A 6,228-nucleotide genomic window follows, 5' to 3' on the forward strand; every position below is an offset into this window, starting at 1 on the left:
CTGAATCCCCACTGGCTCATAGGCTTGCTGGAACTCTTTCACTGACCTAGACTTTGCCACCTTTTCCTACTGCTTTTTGAAATAGGTTTCTTGTAACTTAAAAGTTTGAGTTGATAAAACCTTGAACTGTAATTAGCAGAGAGTTGTGTTTAGAAATATTTATTTGTAGGGGTCACAGATAGAGTATGCGGGGGAGGCTTATGTGTCATAACAAGTGTTTCTTCTTGTAAGTCATTAGGTCAAAGTAATGCATGGCACATTGGTTTGCAGTTTGAGGACCAGAAGAAGGGTGACAACTCTCCTGGTTTCCCCGGGACTGAGGGCTTTTCCAGACTCAGGAATTTCAGTGTTAAAACTGTCCAATGGGCCAGGCACGTGGTGGCTCACGCCTGTAGCCCCAGCACTTTGGGAGGCAGAGGTGGGCGAATCACGAGGTCAGGAGATCAAGACCAACCTGGCCAACATGGTGAAACCCCGTCTCTACTAAAATACAAAAAATTAGTGGTGGCGGGCGCCTGTAGTCCCAGCTACTCAGGTGGCTGAGGCAGGAGAATGGCGTAAACCCGGGAGGCGGAGCTTGCAGTGAGCCGAGATCAGGCCACTGCACTCTAGGTTGGTGACAGAGCGAGACTTGGTCTCAAAAAACAAAAACAAAAAACAAAACAAAACAACAACAACAACAAAAACTGTCAAATCAGGACGCATTGGGAAGTATGTATCGTGTACTCATTGGCAGGATGGGCTACATAATTTGCAGGACCTAGTGAAAAATAAAAATATGGGGCCCCTTGCTCAAATTTATAAGAATTTCAAGATGGTGGCAGCAGAGCATTATACCAAACGTCGGGCTCCTCTGAGTGTGGGGCCCTGGGTGGGGGCAAGGGATTTATAAAAAAGACAATTGTAAGCATTAATCTGGGAAATTATTGACATTTTCTCCTAAAATAGCTTGTCACCAATATTTCCAGGCATCTAGCAGTGTTTTTCATAGTTGGAGAGAGTCAGGTGGGTCTGGGGGCCCTGACCCTAAGGCAGATTTGGTTTCTCCTGAGGGAAACAAAGAATATAGAATTCTTAAGACTTTCTTTCTTTGACATCCCCCAACATTCTGAGTCACCAGTACCAACCAACCAGCAGAGAGAGAGAGAGAGAGAGTCCATTAATTCAATCGTCAGTAAGACTTGCTGAGCTCCTGGCATGTTGAAGGCACTAAATAGGCATAGGAAAAACAAGGATGAAGAAAACTCAATCCCATGGTTTAATTGGGGCCATACATTATGGGACAAAGAGTTATAGGAGCTCAAGGTAGAGAAGGAAAAGAAGTGTGAACAGTCGCAAATAGGTCCCGCTGTCTGAGACTTATTCACCAAGGAATTTCCCAGGCATTTCAGGTAAAGGAGACAGCCTACTTGAACGCACAGAATTTTAAAACAGGAGTGACAAGAAGGTCCATGGCCCTGGAGAGCGAGAGTATGAGGGCAATAAGGTGGGAGTTGAGACCAAATAAGGTAGATGGAGAGTAATCCTTGAAAAGGTTTGTATGCTTCGAGTCAGAGTTGGAGTTTATCCTATACAATAGAAGCCATAGGAAGATTTTTAATAGTAGAGTGACTTAAAGAAAACAAGTGAAAAAGTGAAGATGAACCAAAATGGAGAGGAGTTGGTGGCCCTCTCCTTGCACACGGATCTATTTGGTGCTATGAGCATAGGAAGGAATTGAAATCATGGCCTCTGCCTCCATAAAGCTTATATACTACTGTGTATTTAGCACAAAGTTAATGCTAATAAAGATCAGGAGAGAAAGATCATTCGGGGGCTTAGTGGTGAGAGTGGTGAGGTAACACCAGGGAAGCCAAGGCTGAGAATTCTGGGAATGGAAAACTGGTGAACAAAGGCACAGAAGGAGAAATGGAAGGGAAACAATATATGCTGACAATCTACTGTGTTCTGCAGTAGGCATCATTAGTTCCTGTATGTGTGTGTGTTTTTATTGGAATAGGATTACACATTAAGAGACATGTAGGCAGAATTGACATCTTTATAGTTCTAAGTCTTTCAATTCCATCTGTTTTCTCAGCTTTCTCAGAAAGGAGATCTGAAGATGAGAAGACAAACAAATGAAACCCTCAATAACCTCAGTCTTGGAAGTCAGGCACTAGTGCCAGCACTATCAGAAATAACAGATATAATTGTAATCTCCTGAGATCTGCTTAACCTTTTTAGGTCTCATTCTTTATTCTCTTTACCTATAAAAGGCTCCCTTTGTTATGGTATAAAACTCTCCCATTCTATCTTCTTCCTTAGTGTTTGAACAAATTTGTTCAAATCTACATTTGTTTGTGTACACAAACACACACTCCTTTTCTTTCTTTCTTTCCCTTTCTTTCTCTTTCTTTCTTTTTCTTTCTTTCTCTTTCTTTTTCTTTCTTTCTTTCTTTCTTTCTTTCTTTCTTTCTTTCTTTCTTTCTTTCTTTCTTTCTTTCTTTCTTTCTTTCTTCTTTCTTTCACTCTCTTTCTTTCTTTCTTTCTTCTTTCTTCTTTCTTCTTTTCTTTTCTTTTCTTTTCTTTTCTTTTCTTTTCTTTTCTTTTCTTTTCTTTCTTTCTTTCTTTCTTTCTTTCTTTCTTTCTTTCTTTCTTTCTTTCTTCTCTTTCTTTCTTTTTTTTTTTTTTGAGACAGAGTCTAGTTATATGGCCCAGGCTGGAGTGCAGTGGCATGATCTCAGCTTGCTGCAACCTCTGCCTCCTGGGTTCAAGTGATTCTCCTGTCTCAGCCTCCCAAGTAGCTGGGATTACAGGTGCCTGCCACCACCGCCCAGCTACTTTTTGTATTTTTAGTAGAGTTGGGGTTTCACTGTGTTGGCCAGGCTAGTCTCGAACTCCTGACCTTGTGATCTGCCCACCTCAGCCTCCCAAAGTGCTGGGATTACAAGTGTGAGTCACCACGCCCAGCCCACACTCCTTTTCTTACAGCACTTCCGAGTCTGATAGCTATAACAGGAGGTTGTTTTAACTATGATATTTTAACTATGACTCTAATCTTTATAAAGGGCATAACTTCAGCAAGCCAAATTAGAACGCATATTTCTCATTACCCAACCAGAAAAGCTGACATTTCTACCATTAGGATTAGACTACTAAATCCAGAAAAAGCCCCCCTCCGCCACCAAATATCTTCCCTGGGGAATGATAATGTGATAAATTGGGCTATAAATGGAGAAAACTAATTTGTGGGCTTAGCAGAAATTAACAGTCATTACTGTCTGCACACTAGAATGATAACCAATTTATGGGATTAGCATAGAGCAAAATAAGAGTTTCAGAGAACCAAAATAAGGGTGAGACATTAATTGGGGAAGAGGAGGCCCGGCACATTCCACGTAGCATACTGGAATTGGAAGAAAAGTAGCATATTGAGTTCTGGAGAAGGCGGGGTGTGTGAGTGCTAATAAAAGGCATGTGTGGGCTGTCTCCTTAACAATTCACCCTGGGTTTCATTACGACAGCAAGTTAAGAAGTTCAGCACTGTGCAGGTATCCATTAATGCCGTGACCTTAACCAAGTTTCTTAAAGTCTCAGAACTTAAGTTTCTTTTTTTTCTTTCATTTTCTTTCCTTCTTTTTTTTTTTTTTTTTTTTGAGACTGAGTTTTGTTCTTGTTGCCCAGGCTGGAGTGCAATGGCATGATCTCCTCTCACTGCAACCTCTGCCTCCCGGGTTCAAGCGATTCTCCTGCCTCAGCCTCTGGAGTAGCTGAGATTACAAGCATGTGGCACCATGCCCAGTAAATTTTATATTTTTAGTAGAGACAGGGTTTCACCATGTTGGTCAGGCTGGTCTCGAACTCCTGACCTCAGGTGATCCGCCTGCCTTGGCCTCCCAAAGTGTTGGGATTACAGGCATGAGCCACCGCGCCCGGCGGGAGCTTCAGTTTCTTTACACATAAAATTGGCATAATAAAAAAAGAGGGGTACAGTGAGAGAGTGCTGAAGATGAAGAGATTTATGTGAAAACCATTTGTTCACAGGTGGTCAATAAATATTCATTCCCTTCTTTGAGCTTTTCCCTCTCTTGGCCCAGGCCATGTCTTTCTCTGCAGCATTTACCACCATCTAACAGTGAGAGACAACTTACTTTTCCATTGTCCCCATTAACTTGTCAGCTGCATGAGAGCAAGGATTTTGTTAGTTTTTTACCTAGCACCTTGAGCCATGCCTAACACAGAAACTTTTCCTTTGGACAGTGCCATCTTGGACTTGTTTGCTGTCACTTCCATGACCTGCATTTATAGGGTTTTTGGAAAATGTTCCTTGATGAGAAAATATTCGAGAAAAATTGGATTATTTAGGAAGATGGGCAAACCTGCTCACAGAGAAATTATCTGCTTTGTGACCTGTTATCTGCTGCCCTCTAATGGCTGAGCCGAGTCGCCATTAGCAGGCGGCAGGTGGCTTTGTCACGATGTAGTGAGTGACCAGTGCCTGGCTCAGGGGGTGCAGCCAACCAGGGCTGGGAATAGAATGGGGCATTGCTGAAGGGGGAAAGAGAAAGACATGCAGAATACAGACATGTTTGTTTCCTTCTTTGCACTGACCTGTGTGTCCTTTGGTGAGGAGCTCTATAGCTTTTGAGTCAGAATAAAGTTATTAAGTACAAAGAGAAAAAAAAAAAAAAAAAAAAAACAAAAGTCATTTTCAGAGCAGGGTTCACAGTAGAGTCAACGGCTCACCTGCCTTAGAATTTCCCAAGTTGTTGGTGTAACCGTGAATTTCTCAGACGTCCTGAACCTGAAAGAGACTGAGGTCTGAGACTCTGCATTTGTTCGGTGAGCTTCCAGGCGATTCAGGTGCAGTCAAGTTTGACACTTGAGGAGTAATCGCCAAACTTTTTTCTTCATCATGGAGCCCCAATGTATGTATGTTTGCTTATTTATTTTTTAATGTTATAAATTAAATACAAAATGACTGTTCTAGTGTATTGTGTACATTATCAAACATTCAAAAAATGGAAATTTTTAAAGAATAAAAAAATACACTAAAGTTTACATATGAACTTCACATGCTACATTTTGGATGAGTATAATTTATGCTGATTAAATGTTATGTAACTGATCCTTAGGGTGATCCTGATGGCACAACATTCATTTTCCCAAGTTTGTGGCCCCAACATCAATAGGCATTACAAGGCAGCAGGATTATCTGCAGAGGTTTTATTTCTGCTTCAATAGCATCACGGGGAATTCTCTTTCTTCCCCCTCCCTGTTTTTCTACCTCTTCACAATATTCACATTTGATGCTGGGAAAAGTTGTCATGTTTACTCTCTTAACGAAGCTGATGTTCCTAGTATTGCAACTTCTGGGTAGGAAACTGAGTGTGGACTGGTAAGTGTGTTGGCATCGTACAGCCTGCAATGCCCAGGTGCTTAAGCAAACACACATATACACCCTTGGGACTACTCCAAGACTCAACCTGTTGCAAAATCATCTGTTGTGAAATCCTGCCTAGAAAGAGCTTTCAATGCATGATTAGACTCCAATCTGGCTCTTAATTTTTCTGGGGTCATGGATCTTTAAGAATGCGATGAAATCTTCAGGCTCTCCAAGGCTGGGAAAAAATAATTCATGTGACCATAGGTACCACTTAAGAGAGTGTAAACACTTCTGTAGTTCTCAAAGTGTGGACTCTGGGCTGACAGAATTAGCATCATTAAGGAACTTAATAGAAATGCCCAGCAGGGCATGCTGGCATATGTCTGTAATCCCGGCATTTAGGAGGCCAATGCAGGAGGATAGCTTGAGGCCAGGATAGGAGACCAGCCTGGGCAACAGAGCAAGACCCCGTCTCTACAAAAAGAAAGAGGCTGGGCACGCTGGCTCACACCTGTAATCCCAGCACTTTGGGAGGCTGAGGCGGGTGGATCACCTGAGGTCAGAAGTTCAAGACCAGCCTGGCTAACATGGTGAAACCCTGTTTCTACTAAAAATACAAAAAGTTAGCCGGGTGTGGTGGTGTGGGTCTGTAATCCCAGCTACTCGGGAGGCTGGGGCAGGAGAATCACTTGAACTCGGGAGACGGAGTTTGCAGTGAACCGAGATAGCACCACTGCATCCCAGCTTGGGCAACAAAAGAGAAACTCTGTCAAAAAAGAAAGGAAAGGATAAGAAAGGAAAGGAAAGGAGGAAGGAAGGAAGGAAGGAAGGAAGGAAGGAAGGAAGGAAGGAAGGAAGGGAGG

This window comes from Rhinopithecus bieti, unplaced genomic scaffold (genome assembly GCF_001698545.2).
Source record: "Rhinopithecus bieti isolate Rb0 unplaced genomic scaffold, ASM169854v2 scaffold_42565, whole genome shotgun sequence".
NCBI lineage: Eukaryota > Metazoa > Chordata > Mammalia > Primates > Cercopithecidae > Rhinopithecus > Rhinopithecus bieti.